The sequence below is a fragment of the Mustela erminea genome, chromosome 1 (genome assembly GCF_009829155.1).
Source record: "Mustela erminea isolate mMusErm1 chromosome 1, mMusErm1.Pri, whole genome shotgun sequence".
Taxonomy (NCBI): domain Eukaryota; kingdom Metazoa; phylum Chordata; class Mammalia; order Carnivora; family Mustelidae; genus Mustela; species Mustela erminea.
In genome coordinates this window covers 50,430,650-50,449,199 of record NC_045614.1, presented here as the reverse complement: position 1 = coordinate 50,449,199, position 18,550 = coordinate 50,430,650, and the positions used below count along the sequence as shown (strand labels likewise).

The window sequence follows — 18,550 nt, the reverse complement described above, 5'->3', positions numbered from 1 at the left end:
GCATTAGTCATATGGCCCTTCTCCCATGCAGGGTGGGAGTCATGGAAATATAATCCTTCCATGCACCCAGAAAGAGTGGATAACTACATATGAGTGAATATTAGAAGCCTCTACCACCGTGCAGGGAGTACATTTTTTTTTTTAAGATTTATAGGCAGAGAGGCAGGCAGAGAGAGAGAGAAGAGGAAGCAGGCTCCCTGCTGAGCAGAGAGCCCGACGCGGGACTCGATCCCAGGATCCTGAGATCATGACCCAAGCCGCAGGCAGCGGCCCAACCCACTGAGCCACCCAGGTGCCCCAGGGAGTGCATTTTTTAAAAGAGATTTTATTTATGTATTCAACAGAGAGAAAGATATCACAAGTAGGCAGAGAGGCAGCAGAAGAGAGAGGGGAAAACAGACTCCCTGCTGAGCAGGGAGCCCAATTTGGGGCTCAATCCCAGGACTCTGAGACCATGACCTGAGCTGAAGGCAGAGGCTTAACCCTCTGAGCCACCCAGGTGCCCCCAGGAAGTGCATTTTTAAACAGAATCATTAAATGTGTAGGTTTTCAAAGAGCCAATGGCTGATGTTTTGTAGACTAATGTTGGAATGCTGGTAATGGGATCAGATTCTCATAATTCCAGAATATTTTGCCAGCTTATAATAAAGTAAGGGTTGAATTGTATGCTTTTATGAACCTCAGTTTTTACCTCTATATCAAGCTTCCATCAACTGTCATGTTCTTTGGGGTAATTAGAAAAAAAGTGTTCTAGCCTTTGACTTCATTCAAGTTACTTTTCTTTTTTTTCCTTGTCATTTAAATGTGATGGCAAGATTAGATTATTCTTTGTCCCTTTCCAGCACTGTTACAGTTTTTAGAGGTTTTTATGGCCAATATTAGCAGTCCTGAGTGGTCTCTGAATATACAGAGGACTCTAGATGTGGGTGTGGACTTCAGCCCTCTGTTTTCTGTACCACTCATAAGCATAAACCCTTTGTACCTCTCTTCCATTCCATTTTTATTCTAAGGAATTTAGAATTAATGGTCTTGATAAGAGAGAGCACCTTTTTTTCCTTAAGTCAGATCTATTGAGGTATAATTTGCATACAATAAAATTTTCACCTTTGAAGTATACATTTCTACACATCTTGACAAATACATGCAGATGTATAATTCTCACAAGTAAGTTGTAGAATACTGCCTCAAATTCTTTTACCCCACCGTAATCAATCTCCTCCCATTGTATTTTTCTGACATCAGTGGTGTGATTTCTGATCCTACAGTTCCATTTTTTCCAGAATGTCATAAAAGTGGAACCACAGAGGATATAGCCTTTTGGGTCTGGCTCTCTCATTTGGCAAATTATCCTTGAGATTCGTCCATATTACTGCATGTATGAATAGTTTTTTATTGTTGACTAGTACTCCGCTGTACCGCAATCTGTGTATTTAGTCACCATTGATAGACATTTTAGTTCCTTCCAGTTTGGGGCATCAAAGGTTTTTAAGGGGAGCATTGAGATATTTTATTGTTTGGAGAATGGCTGGTTTAAGGAGAGACCAGGTAGGAAAAGGACAGTAAGTAGGGTAGTGGCGCTGGATTTGAGGAAATCAATATCATTAGTCTTCGTGTTGAGTATGTGATGATTTTTATACAAGGGTATTAGAGGCTTATGTGACAAATGGGAGAAAGGGACAGGGATAAAGTTCTGGGTGGAGACCTGATGATCTCAGCTTACAACTCTGATTCAAGTTGTTCTGAAAGCTATTGTGAATTCCTTAAGCCTCCAGAAATCTCCTCCAGGTATATCCGTCTATAGAAGTTGTTCTAGATATGTGGTCTTCCAACCTTCAGTATCCATATCATTTGGAAAATTGTTAGAGATTCATGTTCTCCAGTCCCACCCCAGACCTACCAAGTCAGAAACCTTGGGGATGGGCCCAGCAATCCGCGTTCTAGCAAACCTTTCAGAAGATTCTGATGCTGAGTACGATGGGAGAACTACAGGTGTGTAGTGTAAGTACAGGAAGTCCCCAAGAAGCTCATTCAAGAGCCACTTCAAATCTAGTGCACTAAATAAATAAAATAAGTAAGTAAATAAATAAATAAATAAAAAATCTAGTGTACACCCATGTATCTGCATTCAAATTCTTCTGCCTGCCAGTTCACACACCACTGCCCCCTACTGTCTAATCAGGAACCATAGGGGTAAGGCAGCTCTGGGTTCTCAGCTTCTCTTCTGAAATTCAGAGGAGGCTTCAAGAGACTAGCAATGGTTGCAAGTTGATAATGAATAATCTGGCACAATATGGGAAAGATTATACAGGGGACAGGATTTTTGAGTAATGAATATTGGTGAATAACAGTCAGAGTTCTGCACATGCTTCTCACTTTAAAACCATGTAATCCTCCCACTTGTTTCTCCCTTCTGCTTAGTTAGGCACACCTCATTGGATTGTTATCTAAAGGCTTACTGGATTCATCTGTAGTTGATTTAGTGGCTACTTGTAGAAATGTGCTATTTCCAATTTCTGAGGCAATTATGTCAAGTTATATTCCCAAACATAGATGAGGTGGTTATTTCCAATAAACTAAGGGGGTTCCTTTCTGGAATGTGGCAAATTTAGTAACAATGTATGTTTTTTTTCTGCTTGATATTTTAAGCCAAGGAGAAGGGTAAATAATGTTTAAGGAACTTATAAACTGAGTGTGTAACCATTTTGCACAATTCATGGTTTTATTTAATGAGCTTCAGTACCACAGGATGAGAGTTGTTCCCAAAGGGCCTCAATCAACTAGACTATTGAACAGAAATGCAGAATGTAAATTGGGTTTTAACTAAAATCATACTGCTATTACTTTTTATGGAACCCATAATTTCTGGTAGAGAGCAGGCATATAGAAAACTGTCATTATGGAAATGCCTTCCGGGATTTGACCAACTGCATTTGGAGCACGAATAAATACTTTTGAGGCTTGATTTGTATGCTACTTCTGGCCGTGTAAGACTAAACGTATGCCACATAGTTCTTAATACTGCAGCTTTCATGGCTTTGTGGATTCCATATACTACCTTTTAGATACATTATGCTCCTATTTATTTATTTATAATTTTAAAGCCAAAGTGGAGATAGGTCTTCTTTTATTTACATTCTCAGGGTAGATTTTTTTCTTTGAGAATGATGGTGAGATACTTGTTTCAAAAACCTCGAGAAAAAGAAGACAAACCGTATGATATATATTTTTTTCCTGGTAACTGAATATAAACAATTACTTGAGAATGAATTTCTTTCTTTGTGCTTTCCTGGGTTGCTGTGAGCTTCAGAATTCACAGTGAGATTGGTGACTGGATCAATACTTACACAACAGATTTCTAATGTTGCTTGCATGTCGACAATTCCAAAAATTCCAAAGCTCTCGATACATATTTCTCTCTGCTTACTGGACATCTTTATCTGAAGGTCTCTGACTCAGGATTTGGTAGATCAAATTAAATAGATGGCTTCCTATGATACAGACGTTAGTTCTACTTTCACAGCAATAATAAATATTTCTGAGGACAGCATTCCTTAGTGGTCCTTCTCTTACAAGAATTGGAGTGTAGTTTATACATAACAATGTTAATTGACTGAAAAATAGTGGTGGTGATAGCAAGTAGTTTATAAGCATGGAAGGGAGGAACTAATGAGGATATTCAGAATCTGCAGCTTTACAATTTCTCCTTATTGCCACAATCCACCTTGAGTCAACAGCATCTTGGCCATCCCAGTGCCTAACTGGAAAAACAGAAGGCAGCATGGTAACTTGGAAAGAAGACATGTTTTATTTTAACAGCTTTATGTTCACATCCTAACTCTGCCAATTAGAATTTATTTAACAACTAACTCAGCTATGAGATGAAGATCATGACCTCCACCTTGAGAGAGCCTTGATGTTGCTAAAATAGAAATATAAAGTATAAATAATGCCTGGTATTAGTAGATGCTAACTAAATGATGGGTACGTTTATGCTACTTCAAATTTGTGTGGCCTCTTGTGGTTAATAAGGGATGCTCCCAACCATTTCAAAGGTTAGAGAGGACTTTGTTTTCTAATTTGTAAATGAGGAAACAGACCCAGAGGCCCTCAACTAGTTAGTGGGGACCTAGGACTAGGAACTGGATTTTTTTTTCTGGCACCAAATCCTTTTCTCATTATCCCAGTTTAAACTGTCCTTTGCAAAAAGTATCCTAATTCTACTCCAAAGGCAGAATCAATTCCCGTTATCTCCTCCTCTGCTTCTAAAGCTCCTTCGAAGCACTCTATATATAGTGTTTTTCTAATACTGCATTGCCTTGTGATTCTATATGGGTCTGTATTCCTGAAAGAATTTAAGCTCTTTAAAGCAGGGCCATGTCTGATTTATCCGGGTGAGCATGGGTATCTGGCACATAGTAGGCACTCAGTACAAATTTGTTGAATTGGTGAGGAGAGTCAGAACGCAGCAGCAGAGTAAAAAGGTTCCCTTAATTAAAGAAAAAGGGAACTAAGAGCACTGTTTGGCATATTACTCCAAAGCCAGCATGCTAGCTAACAAGACAGGAAGCATCCATCTGCAAGTAATGTGCGCAACTCACCCCACTGAGAATGTTAATTATGTTTTTAAAGGGAGACTGGGAGCCCTGGTTGCTTTTGGCACAAAGCAGTGGGGAGAGGGATGGCCCAGGGAAGGAATACTAAATAGTTTCTGCAGTCTGTGTTGCCAGATTTCTGTAGAGCTCTGGGAAGGGAGAGGATTCAGGATGTTTATTTGTCTGAGACAGAGATTTCATTACTTTGTTCTGATGATGACTCCATAGGTACACTCCTTGCCCAAGTATCTTTTTATTTTATTTTGTTTATTTTCATTTTTTTTTCAATTTAAATTCAATTAGCCAACATACAGTACATCATTAGTTTCAGATATAGAGTTCAGTAATTCAACACTTGCATATAACACCCAAGTGCTCATCACATCACATGCCCAGATTTTTATTTAGAACCTCTCCTTATGTCTAGTTCAAATTCTTTCCTCATCCAAAGTCCTCCATATCCCATGGAACTTGCTCTGTCCATGGCCCCTCTCCATTCCTGTAAACTCAAATGTATCCAACATAGTTTCAAGGTCAATTTTGGGATGCACTGTCAACATCTTGATGTGCATAGTCTTTGACTCAGTAATTCCACTTTTAGGAATCTCTCTTTTAGAAATTCTCCCACAAGAATATAAAAAATAGAATGTGTGAATAGGCTTATGTGTAATAATAGAAATCAGAAATATCTGCAATGCTCATCAGTAAAAGATTGTTTAAATAAATCTTGCCATAGCATTTTATGTAACTGTTCAAATGAATAAGGTAGATCTCCATGCAAGGATACAGTGGTATTTTGTTGAAAAGAAAATTATAGAAAAATGTGTATTGTAAGATCTCTTTTTATATAGGGAAAAATCAAGAAGCATATGCAACGCTCATTTACTCAAAAAATACTTATCAAGTGTATAATATGTGCCACGTAGTGAACGGAAAATAAATTTGCCTTGTAGAACTTACATTGTCATCCAGGGAAATGAATAATAAACATAATAAATAGAACTACCTTGTATGGTGAAAGATAATAAGCCCTAAGGAAAAAAAAGACTGGATAGAAATACCTTTTGAGACTTTAGTGTGGTAGGTCCTGGGCTTTCATTTTCTACTTTATTTACTTCCATATTGCTTATATGAGTATGTGTTATTTTTATTTATTTAGGGGAAATTAAAAGTTGTCCCCCCCACCCCGTTTCCTCTATCTTCAACTTCTTTTATTCATAACTTTATTGGCTTCCACTTTTAAACACATCAGTTTCCCATCTGGATTTTTAAAAATTTTTTTTTGAGGTTTAGTTTCTCTTCAATCTTAAAAAATAAAAATAAGTATAAGGGACAATATGTTGATTTAAGTCACTTCTGGTTACAGACCCATTTTTCTCTTTCCATTCCCTTAACAAAATTTTTCAGAGTTTTGGACAATCAGAGCCTGATTTTTTGCCTTCCATTCAGTCCTTTCCCTAAATCTATGTGGCCTTTTGGCTTTCATGCTACTGAAACTTCTCTCTGACTACACCAGTAAACTCTGAGGTCGCACCATATCTTCTCACTTCTTTAGGTAGTCATGCTCCAAGGAATCCCCTGGAGTCTCATCTCTTCCTTAGGTTTCTTTAGGGTTCTGTCTTAGGGCCACTACTTTAGCCCTCTTCCAGTCCCCATATTCTCTCTGGGTTACCTCATAAACCTTCATACTTCATTGACCAGGGAATGATTTTGGGGGGGAGAATAGAAACTTTGTTTTCAAACTTTTTCAAAGTTTTGCTGCCATGTATATGGAGAATCTGGAAAGATACATTCTCAGGGCAGGGCATATGCTCAGAAAAGACCGGAGAAGGCCTTAAATTTTCATCCTTGGCTGGTTTTGGGGCTCAGAGTACATGAAGACTAAGGTGGAATGTGAGTAGTCTGATTAAACATTGAAAGAGTGCCTCAACACAAAGCCCAAATACAAAGACCTGAGTATATGCTTTTACTTTTTTTTTCTTACTAGTTTTTCCTTATTTATTTTCCTGTTTTTTTTTCTTTTTGTACATCAAAATATTCAGAATATTCACTTTTCAATGGAAAATTATGAAGCATGCAAAGAAACAAGAAAGTTTGATATTTAAAAAAAAAAAGAAAGAAAAAGGAAAAGAAATTAACAGAAACTGTCTTTGGGGAAGCACAGGCTTCCTATAGCAAGATTATAGATTAACCGTCACAGATATTCTCACAGAGGTAAAGGACACTGGACAAAGAAATAAAACAAGAATAATAATTTCTCAATAAATAGAGAGTATCTATGAAGGGCTAGAAATATTTTTTTAAGTAGAAATTTTGAAGCTAAAAAGTACAATAACTGAAGTGTAGAATTAGCTAGAGGGGTTCAATTTAGAATTTGAACAGACAAAAATGAATCCATGAACTTGAAAGTACGTCAAATTAAATTATCCTGTGTCAGGAGCAAGAAGAAAAATAATGACAAAAATGGAACTTAAGGGACTGTAGGACTGGGGCACCTGGGTGGCTCAGTCAGTTGAGCATTTGCCTTTAGCTCAGGTCATGTGCCCAGGGTTCTGGGATAAGCCCCTCATCAGGCTCCCTGGTAAGGGGAGGCAGCTTCTCCCTCTCCCTCTCCTTCTGCCCCTCCCCCTGCTTGCATATTCTCTCCCTCTTTCTCTCTGTCAAATAAACAAATAAAATCTTAAAAAGAAAGAAAGAAAGAAAGAAACTGTAAGATACTGTAAAACTTAACAGCAAACACATGGTAGAATCCCAGAAGGACAAGAAAGGGAAAAAAAGAGTATTAGAGAAATAACGGTCTGAAACTTAATAAATCTGATTTTAAAATGTGAACTTACACATATGAGAAGCTCAATGAATTCTGGTAGGATAAGTTAAGAAATCCCCACTGAGACACATTATAGTAGCAGTTCCTTAGCAGAAATCATGGAAGACAGAAAGCAGTTGGGGTGACATATTTAAATTGCTGGAAGGTAAGAACTGCCAACCAAGAATTACATATATGGCAAAAACATCTTTTAAGAATGAGGGAGGGGCGCCTGGGTGGCTCAGTGGGTTAAGCCGCTGCCTTCGGCTGGGTCGTGATCTCAGGGTCCTGGGATGGAGCCCCGCATCAGGCTCTCTGCTCAGTGGGGAGCCTGCTTCCTCCTCTCTCTCTGCCTGCCTCTCTGCCTACTTGTGATCTCTCTCTGTCAAATAAATAAATAAAATCTTTAAAAAAAAAAAAAAAGAATGAGGGAAAAATGGGGCACCTGGGTGCTCAGTGGGTTAAGCCTCTGCCTTTGGGTCAGTTCGTGATCTCAGCGTCCTGGGATCGAGCCCTGCATAGGCTCTCCGCTCAGAAGGGAGCCTGCTTCCCCCTCTCTCTCTGCCTGCTGCTCTGCCTACTTATGATCTCTCTCTCTCTGTCAAATAAATAAATAAAATCCTTAAAAAAAAAAGTGAGGGAAAAATTAAGGTATTTGCAGATAGCAAAAGATGGAGTTTATTGATAGTAGATCTGCCCTACAATAAATGCTAAAGGAAAGCCTTTAGGCTAAAGTAAATGAACACTAGGAGTAAATTTAAGCCATATGAAGAAATAAAATATATTGGTAAAAGTAACTACATAGATCAATAAAAAAGTATTTTTAGCTTGCATTTCTTCTCTCCACCCCATATTCTTGAAAAGAAATGCTTAAAACAAAAATTATAAATTTATCTTTGTGTGCTTCTAATGTATAAATAATATGTGACAACAATATAAAGGGGGAGGGACAAAGTTAAACTGGAGCAGAATTTTTGTATGTTATTGAACCTAACTTGGTGTTAAGTCAGAAAAGTTGTAAAAATTTAAGATGTCAATTGCAAGTCCTAGGGTAGCTACTAAGAAAACATCTTAAAAAATACAAAAAAGAAAATGAGAGTTTCAAAATGGTACACAAAAACCAAACACACACAAAAAAGGGGGTAATGGAGTGATTAAGAAACAAGTATATTAATGACATAGCAAACAAAAAGCAAAATCGTAAAAGTTGTTCCATAATTGCTTTAAATGTAAATGGATTAAACTCTTCAACTAAAAGGTAGAGATTGGCAGAACAGATTAAGAAACATGATTCACCTATATGTTGTCTACAACAGAATCACTTTAAATCCAAAGGAAAGGAAAAAAAAATAAAAGGATGGAAAAATATATTCTATGCAAAGAGTCTATATGGTTAAATATTATTCAGCTATGTATAGGAATGAGGCACTGACATACAGTGGGTGACTCTTGAACACATTATCCTAAGTAAAAGAAGCCAGACACAGAAGGCTATGTATGTATGATTCCTTTCGCATGAAATCTAGAGTAGTCAAATCCATAGATGGAAAAGTGACTTGTGAGTGTAATGGGCTGTGGGTAAGGAATAATGGGGAATGGCTGCTTAAGTGGTGCAGGATTTCCATTTGGGGTGATGAGACATTCTGGAAGCACATAGTGATGATGGTTGTGCATTATGAATATACTAATGTCATTGAATTGCACACCATGAAATAATTATACTGGTAAAGTTTTATGTGTATTTTGCCACAATAAAAAGGAAAAAAGCATAAAACAAATGGAGACTAACTCCAAGATATTGGAAATACAGAAAAGGATTTTATTTTATTTTTTTTAAGATTTTATTTATTTATTTGACAGACAGATCACAAGAGAGGCAGGCAGAGAGAAAGGAGGAAGCAGGCTTCCTGCTGAGCAGAGAACCTGATGTGGGACTTGATCCCAGGACCCTAGGATCATCACCGGAGCTGAAGGCAGAGGCTTTAACCCACTGAGCCACCCAGGTGCCCCCAGAAAAGGATTTTAAAGCGATATTTTTTTATAACCATGCCCAATATCTTAATAAAAAATATGTTAATAATAAAAAGGTAGTGTTAAAGCCAGATGGCCAGTCAGAAAACTATACCTCAAGAGAACTTGATAATGAAGTTAAGATGATGGAAAATGAAATAATCTCTCATATGAGTCGAAGTAAGAGGTATCATAAGAATGTTATAGAACTGTATGTGGAGAGGTATAGAAATGATAGCTCTCTTCTCTGCTGCAATCAACAATCTTGTGACTCTTTCACCCTTTCACATCTTTTAATTTAGGCTGCTTGAGGTTGAAAATTAAAGTGAGATATTTTCAGAGAGCATTTTCAGTTTTCCTATCTGGGCTTTCAGGGTTGACAAAAATTAGCGTGGTTTACTGAGATTACTGTGTATGTCATAAATCTTGTCTTTAGGTGTTCTTGATACAATTATGTTTTGCTTAAAGGAAAAATGGGATTTGAGGCTGAAGAATATCTTAGTGTCTCTGACTCCCTCACTGCTCAGGTAACTACAAATTTTTTTACCAGGTGTTTGGTCATAAAAATTTTTCATTGGCACAATCTGTATTTGTGATTATGAGGTTGAACATTTAGTCTGCATTACTCCTCAAAAGGTTGCACAAATGCTAATTTTGTTCTTTTATTTTCTGACCAGAAGCTATATGTTAATTTCTGGTTGGAGACAAAAAATATTGAGCAATAAAATGTAGAGCTGCAGTTATCAAAGCAAGAATAATACTTTAAAAATAAGCACTATTGAATTCTATAATAGATTGAAATTACTCCCAGGCATTAAATCTCTAAATGAACAAAAAGGTGGTTAACTTTCTCTTCAGGCAAAAAAAAAAAAAGGAAAATCTGATTCTTTCATATATTGTATTCCATAAATTAGTAATTTGTTCATTTGATTTCTTTTGTTCAAAAAGCTGAAAGCTGTTAATTGAAACTCCACCCTTTAAAAATTATTATTCACTTCAAACATGATGATGTCTAAAGTTAAAAAGTAATTAAATCTGGTTGCTGATCTTATTATTTGACAAATGACTATCAGACTTAAGACAATGACTACATAGCTAGGTATATTTCCTGGAGGATTAGGTTGCAGTTGGTGATCTATATTAATTCATAGTTACCACTAAGGAAAATTTGTTGTGCTCAGTAAGTGATGTATGGTTATTCCTTTTAAATTTAAAAAATATCTAGTGATACCAAGGAATTTATTTGAAGAGTATGTTTCTTACAATCTGTATTTGAAGTAGGAAAAGCAATAGATACATTAATATGCTAAAACCCCAGTTTTCTGACTTGCTCCCTAAACTTGATGTCAAGAGTCACATAGTTTTCTGATAATTGTTTATAGCAGAATGTAATTCTGTATGAGAGCCCCTAGTGACTTAATAACACCATTAATGTTTTTATTTTCTTTTATTTCCTTTTCTTAATATTAATTGATTATTACTGTCTCTCATTACTGGTATGGCAAATTGTATTATTCTCATTTATTGTATTCCATTTTTAACTCACTTCCCTATAGCTTAATACATTTCCCTATACCCTAATATCACTTCATTGATAATAAGCTTGGGCATATGACCTTCTTTAGTCAAAGGAATCTATCTGAACAGAAGCTTTAATTGGTTTGTCTTTGCAACCTTTTTAAAAAAAATTAACATATAATGTATTATTTCTTCAGAGGTATAGGCCTGTGAATCATCAGTCTTACACAATTCATAGCACTCACCACAGCACATACCCTCCCCAGTGTCCATAACCCAGTCACCCTATCCCTCTCTCCCATCCCCTAGCAACCCTCAGTTTGTTTCCTGAGATGAAGAGTCTCTTATGCTTTGTCTCTCTCCCTGGTCCCATTTTATTTCATTTTTCCCACCTTTCCCTCATAAAACCCCACTGTGCCTCTCAAATTCCTCATATCAGAGAGATCATATGATAATTGTCTTTATCTGATTGACTTATTTTGCTTAGCATAATATCCTCTAGTTCCATCCATGTCATTGCAAATGGCAAAAATCATTGTTTTTTGATGGCTGCATAGTATTCCTGTGTGTGTGTGTGTGTGTGTGTGTATCATATCTTCTTTATCCATTCATCTATTGATAGGCATCTATGTTCTTTCAGTAAGTATTGTGGACATTGCTGCTATAAACATTTGGGTGTACATGTGCCTTGGAATCACTACATTTGTATCTTTAGGGTAAATACCCAGTAGTGTGATTGCTAGGTCATAGGGTAGCTCTATTTTCAACTTTCTGAGGAAAACCATGTTTTCCAGAATGGCTGCCCCAGCTTACATTCCCACCAACAGTGTAGGAGTGTTCCCCTTTCTCTGCATTCTCACCAACATCTGTCATTTCCTAACTTATTAATTTTAGCCATTCTGAGCGGCATGAGGGCTATCTCACTGTGGTTTTGATTTGTATTTCCATGATGCCAAGTGCTGTTGAGCACTTTTTCATGTGTCTGTTGCCCATTTGGATGTCTTTGAAGAAATGTTTGTTCATGTCTTCTGCCCATTTCTTGATTATTTGTTGTTTGCATGTTGAGTTTGAGAAGTTCTTTATAGATTTTGGATACTAGCCCTTTAACTGATATGTCGTTTGCAAATATTTTCTGCCATTCTGTCAGTTGTCTTTTGGTTTCCTGACTGTTTCCTTTGCTGTGCAAAAGCTTTTGATCTTGATGAAGTCCCAATAGTTCATTTTTGCTCTTGCTTCCCTTGCCTTTGATGATGTTTCTAGAAAGAAGTTGCTGTGGCTGAAGTTAAAGAGATTACTGCCTGTGTTTTCTTCAAGGATTTTGATTCATTCCTGTCTCACATTGAGGTCTTTCATCCATTTGGAGTCTATTTTTGTGTGGGGCATAAAGAAATGGTCCAGTTTCATTCTTCTTCTTGTGGTTGTCCAATTTTCAAAACACCATTTGTTGAAGAGACTCTTTTTTCCACTGGAAATTCTTTCCTGTTTTGTCAAAGATTAGTTGACCATGAGGGCCCATTTCTGGGTTCTCTATTCTGTTCCATTGATCTATGTGTCTGTTTTTGTGCCAATACCGGAGTCTCTTGATTGCTATAGTTTTGTAATAGAGCTTAAAGTCTGGAAATGTGATGACACCAACTTTGGTTTTCTTTATCAGCATTCCACTGGCTATTTGGGGTCTCTTTTGGTTCCATATAAATTTTAGTATTATTTGTTTCATTTCTTTGAAAAAAATGATGAGATTTATAGAGATTGCATGAAATGTGTAAATTGCTTTGGGTAGGATAGACATTTTCACAGTATTTGTTCTTCTAATCCATGAGCATGAAATGTTTCTCCATTTCTTTGTGTCTTCCTCAATTTCTTTCATGAGTACTTTATAGTTTTCTGAGTATAGATTCTTTGCCTCTTTGGCTAGGTTTATTCCTCGGTATCTTATAATTTATCTTATAATTTCTCTTTCTTCTGTCTTGCTATTGGTGTATAGAAATGTAACTGATTTCTGTGCATTGATTTTGTATCCTGACACTTTACTGAATTCCTGTATGAGTTCCAGAAATTTTGGATTTTGGATTTTCCACATAAAGTATCCTATCACCTGCAGAGAGAGTGAGAGTTTGACTTCTTTGCCAGTTCGGATGTCTTTTATTTCTTTTTGTTGTCTGATTGCTGAGGCTAGGAGTTCTAGTACTATGTTGAATAGTGGTGGTGATAGCGGACAGCCCTGCCATGTTCCTGACCCTTAAGGGAAAAGTTTTCATTTTTTCCCCATTGAGAATGATATTCACTGTGGGTTTTTTATAGATGGCTTTTATGACATTGAGGTATGTCCTCTCTATCCCTACACTGTGAAGAGTTATTGATCAAGGATGCTCTACTTTGTCAAATGCTTTTTCAGCATCTATTGAGAGTATCATATGGCTCTTGTTCTTTCTTTTATTAATGTACTGGATCACATTGATTGATTTGTGGATGTTGAACCACCCTTGCAACCCAGAAATAAAACCCACTTGGTCATGGTGAATAATCCTTTTAATGTAACGTTGGATCCTATTGGCAAGTATTTTGGTGAGAATTTTTGTATGCATGTTCATCAAGATTATTGGTCTGTAATTCTCCTTTTTGATGGGGTCTTTGGTTATGGGATCAAGGTAGTGCTGGCCTCATAAAATGAATTTGGAAGTTTTATTTTCCCCATTTCTATTTTTTTGGAACAGTTTCAGGAAAATGGGTTTAATTCTTTTTTTTTTTTTTAAAGATTTTATTTATTAATTTGACAGAGAGAAATCACAAGTAGACGGAGAGGCAGCCAGAGAGAGAGAGAGAGGGAAGCAGGCTCTCTGCTGAGCAGAGAGCCCGATGCGGGACTCGATCCCAGGACTCTGAGATCATGACCCGAGCCGAAGGCAGGGGCTTAACCCACTGAGCCACCCAGGCGCCCCAGGTTTAATTCTTTTTTAAATGTTTGGTAGAATTCCCCAGGGAAGCCATCTGGCCTTGAGCTCTTGTTTTTGGGAGATTTTTGATGAATTCCTCAATCTCCTCACTGATTATGGGTCTGTTCAGGTTTTCTATTTCTTTCTGATTCAGTTTTGGTAGTTTATACATCTCTAAGAATGCACTCATTTCTTCTAGATTGTCAAATTTGCTGGTGTATAGTTGCTCATAATATGTTCTTATAATTGTTTGTATTTCTTTGGTGTTGGTTGTGACCTCTCCTCTTTCATTTACTTTTACTTATTTGGGTACTTTCTCCTTTCTTTTTGATAAATATGGCCAAGAGTATATCAATCTTATTAATTCTTGCAAAGAACAAGCTCCTGGTTTCATTGATTTGTTCTATTGTTCTTTTGGTTTCTACTTCATTGATTTCTGCTCTGGTCTTTATAATTTCTCTTCTCCTGCTGTGTTTAGGCTTTCTTTGCTGCTCTTTTTCCAGCTCCTTTAGGTGTAGGGTTAGGTGAGTACTTGAGACCTTTCTTGGTTTTTGAGAAAGGCTTGGATTGCTATATACTTTCCTCCCAGGACCAACTTTGCTGTGTCCCAAAGATTTTCAACAGTTGTTTTCTCATTTTTATTTGTTTCCATGAATTTTTTCAATTCTTCTTTAATTTCCCCATTCTTTAGTAGATGCTCTTTCACCACCATGTATTTGAGTTCTTTGCAACTTCCTCTTGTTGTTGAGTTCTAGTTTCAAAGCACTATGGTTTGAATATATGCAGGGTGATCCCAGTCTTTTGGTACTGGTTCAGACCTGATTTGTGAGCTAGAATATGATCTATTCTGGAGAATGTTCCATGTGCACTAGAGAAGAATGTGTTTTCTGTTGCTTTGGGATGGAATGTTCTGAATATATCTGTGATGTCCATCATGTGATGTCCAGTATGTCATTTTTTAAAAAGATTTTATTTATTTATTTGACAGAGATGGATCACAAGTAGGCAGAGAGGCAGGCAGAGAGAGAGAGGGGGAAGAAGGCTCCCCTCCGAGCAGAGAGCCCAAAGCGGGGCTTGATCTCAGGACCCTGAGATCATGACTGGAGCTGCAGGCAGAGGCTTAACCCACTGAGCCACCCAGGTCCCCCCCCGGTATGTCATTTAAAGCCTTTATTTCCTTGTTGGCCTTTTGCTTAGATGATCTGTCCATTTCATTAAGGAGGGCTGTTAAAGTCCCATACTATTATTATATTATTGCCAATGTATTTCTTTGATTTTGATATTAATTGTTTTATATAATTGGCTGCTCCCATGTCAGGGGCATAGATATTTAAAATTGTTAGATCTTCTGGTGGGACAGATATTTTAAGTATTATATAGTGCCCTTCCTCATCTCTTATTATAGTCTTTGGGTTAAAATCTAATTTATCTGATATAAGGATTGCCACCCCAGCTTTCTTTTGATGTCCACTAGCATGGTAAATTGTTTTCCACCCCCCTCACTGTCTTGCAGACAACATATCAATGGGTCTTGTTCTTTTTTATCCATTCTGATACCCTGTGTCTTTTGATTGGGGGATTTAGCCCATTTAAATTCAGGGTTAACTATTGAAAGATGTGAATTTAATGCCATTATATTGCCTGTAACGTGACTGTTACTGTTTATTATCTCTTTTTCTTTCTGGTCTGTTACTTCTAGACTTTCTCCTTGTTTAGAAGGCCCCCTTCAATATTTCCTGTAGGGCTGGTTTGGTGTTTGCAAATTCTTTTAGTTTTTGTTTGTCCTGAAAGCTTTTTATTTCTCCTTCTATTTTCAATGACAGCCTAGCTGGATATAATGTTCTTAATACATATTTTTCTCATTTAGTGCTCTGAATATACCATGCCAGTCCTTTCTGGCCTGCCAGGTCTCTGTGGAAAGGTCTGCTGCCAATCTATTCTACCATCATATGTTACAGACCTCTTGTCCCAAGCTGCTTTCAAGATTTTCTCTTTGTCACTGAGACTTGTAAGTTTTACTATTAGATGATGGGGTTTGGACCAATTTTTATTGATTTTGAGTGGCATTCTTTGTGCCTCCTGGATTTTGATGCTTGTTCCTTTTGCCAAATTAGGGAAATTCTAAGCTATAATTTGGTCTAATATACCTTCTGTCCCTCTCTCTCTTTCTTCTTTTTCTAGGATCCCAATTATTCTAATATTGTTTTGTCTTATGGTATAACTTATCTCTCAGATTCTCCCCTCATGGTCCACTAGTTGTTTATCTCTTTTTCTCAGCTACTTTATTCTCCATCATTTGATTTTTCTATATCACTAATTGTCTCTTGCCTCATTTATCCTAGCAGTAAGAGCTTCCATTTTTTATTGTACTTCGTTAATAACTTTTAAAAATTTCAACCTGGTTAAATCTTAGTTCTTTTATTTCTCCAGAAAAGGATTCTCTAGTATCTTCCATGCTTTTTTCAAGCCCAGCTATCACCTTGATAATCCTCATTCTGAACTCTACTTCTGACATCTTACTAAAGTCCATATTGATTAGGTCCCTAGCCGTTGGTACTGCCTCTTGTCTTTTGTTGTTGTTGTTGTTGTTTGTTTGTTTTTTGGTTTTTGTTTGTTTGTTTGTTTTGTTTTTTTGGTGAGTTCTCTGCCTTTTCATTTTATCCAGGTAAGAGTAGGTGAATGAGAGAACAAAATACTAAAAGAGAAGCAATGACCCCAAAATGACACTAACCAAATCAGAAGAGATCCAAAACCGGGGGAAGAAGAAAGGAGAAAAAAAAAATCTATATCTATATCTATATATGTCTATATACTACATATATATCTCTATCTCTGTCTCTATCTATATTAGAATGGTGAATAGAACAGAGCCACACACTTGATTTTAGGTGCATTTTTTACTGTTAGAAGAATCTGCCTTCCAAAATTTTAAAGAGAGAATAACTTATACAAAAATAAGGGTAAACATGATGAAGGGATGGAATATGACTGCAAAGATGTGAAAAGAGATTCTAAAAAGGGAATTGATAAGATAAGAAGTTGGTTGAAAAAAGAAAAAAAAAAGGAAAGAATGTGATCAGGCTGGAAACTAGAATAAAACCATGCACTAGATTTAGGATATATTTTGGTCTGTTAGAAGAAACTATCCCAAAATTTTAAAGAAAGAAATACCTATATGCGTATAAAAACTGAGATTAAATACAATGAGGGGATAGAATATGACTGTAACAATGAAAATTAAAAAATATTTTAAAAAAAGTTATTGATAAGATAAAATAGTTTTAAAAGGTTAAAATAGGAAAGAAGAAAAATTTAAGAATATTTAAATTTAAAAATTTAGAAAATAGAATCAAAAAAATAAAATTAAAAAAATTTAACTTTGAAAGACTAAAGAATCATGGGAAAAGAACATGAATTCAATGTGTTACATTCCCCTAGCTCTGGAGTTCTGCAGTTCTTCTTGCTCTGCGTACTTGGTATTGGCTGGATGTTCTTGCTGATCTTCTGGGAGGAGGGCCTGTTTCATTGATTCTCAAATGTCTTTGATCTAGGTGGAATTGCACTACCCTTGCCAAGGGCCAGGCTATGCGATCTGCTCAGGTTTGCTCTCAGTAGCTTTTGTTCCTTGAAATCTTTCCTTTCAGCTTTGGAAGATGAGAATGAAAATGGCAGCCTCCCAATCTCAGCCCCACAGGAGCTGAGAGCTTTGGGTCCCACTCCTTAATGCATCCTCAGAGAAAAGCAGTCAACTAATCCTGTCTCCCTGGTCTCCAGCTGTGCTCTGTGCTCACCCAGCTTGTGACCAAGCATTTTTATCCCTGATACATGGCCCTGTTCAGAGTCCCAAACCTAGAAGATTCCTGCAGCGTGCTCCCATGCCACATTCCTCCTGGAGGAGGAAGGAGGGAGTCTCTCCAGATCTGCCACTTGTGGGGTCCCAGCTTGAAGAGAAATGGCCCGATTGTGCCTCAGATCATGATTTTAGGTATTGCCAAGCTGAGTGCTTATTCCTCGCCTCTGTCTTTTTATCTGGTTTCCCTGCTTCAATACCTAGGAGCTCTGCCACACTCAGACACTCCTGACACTTCTGGTCTTTTTGATCCTGTGGGTCCTGAGACCACACTGTCCCTGTGAGGGCTCCACCCCCTGCTTAACCTCTGGAGTGATGTCCCTCAGTGGAGCAGACTTCTAAAAGTTCTGATTTTCCACTTGGCTGCTCTACTGCTTACAGGGAGCCATCCCCTCCCCCTGAGGTCTATCTTCCTGTATATCACCTCAGATTCACTTTTCTCCATGTCCTACTTTCCAGAAGGTTGTTGCTTTTCTGTTTGCAGAGTTGCTACCCTTCTCTTTTTGATCTTCTGTTGAGTTTGTAGATGTTCAGAATGGTTTGATAACTATGTAGCTGAACTCCAGGGACCTGATGATATTTAGGTCTCCTACTTCTCTGCCATCTTGATCCTCCCCCACCTGGATTTGCAACTCTTGTTCTTACTGTCTATTATGAGATCAGCATGTTCCAGAATATAGCTTTGCCTTCAGTCTTGAGTCTGGTATGAAAAGATTTGTGGAACTGAGCCTAGCAGAACCACAACCACTTGCAGCCGTTATGTAACATGAGCAAGAAATAAATATGTATTGTTGTAAACCACTGAGACATCAGGAGGTTTGTGATTTAGCAGAAGGTGACT

The 18,550-nt window shown here is 37.3% G+C and overlaps 1 long non-coding RNA gene across 1 annotated transcript in view; it reads right to left on the bottom strand.

Moving 5' to 3' along the window:
* The window catches only part of LOC116580011, a 31,620-nt gene extending 13,336 nt beyond the window's left edge, over positions 1-18,284 (bottom strand). The window contains exon 1 of the long non-coding RNA XR_004281492.1: positions 18,162-18,284. This is a non-coding gene — a long non-coding RNA (uncharacterized LOC116580011). The remainder of the gene's footprint in view (positions 1-18,161) is intronic.
* Positions 18,285-18,550: the final 266 nt, after the last annotated feature.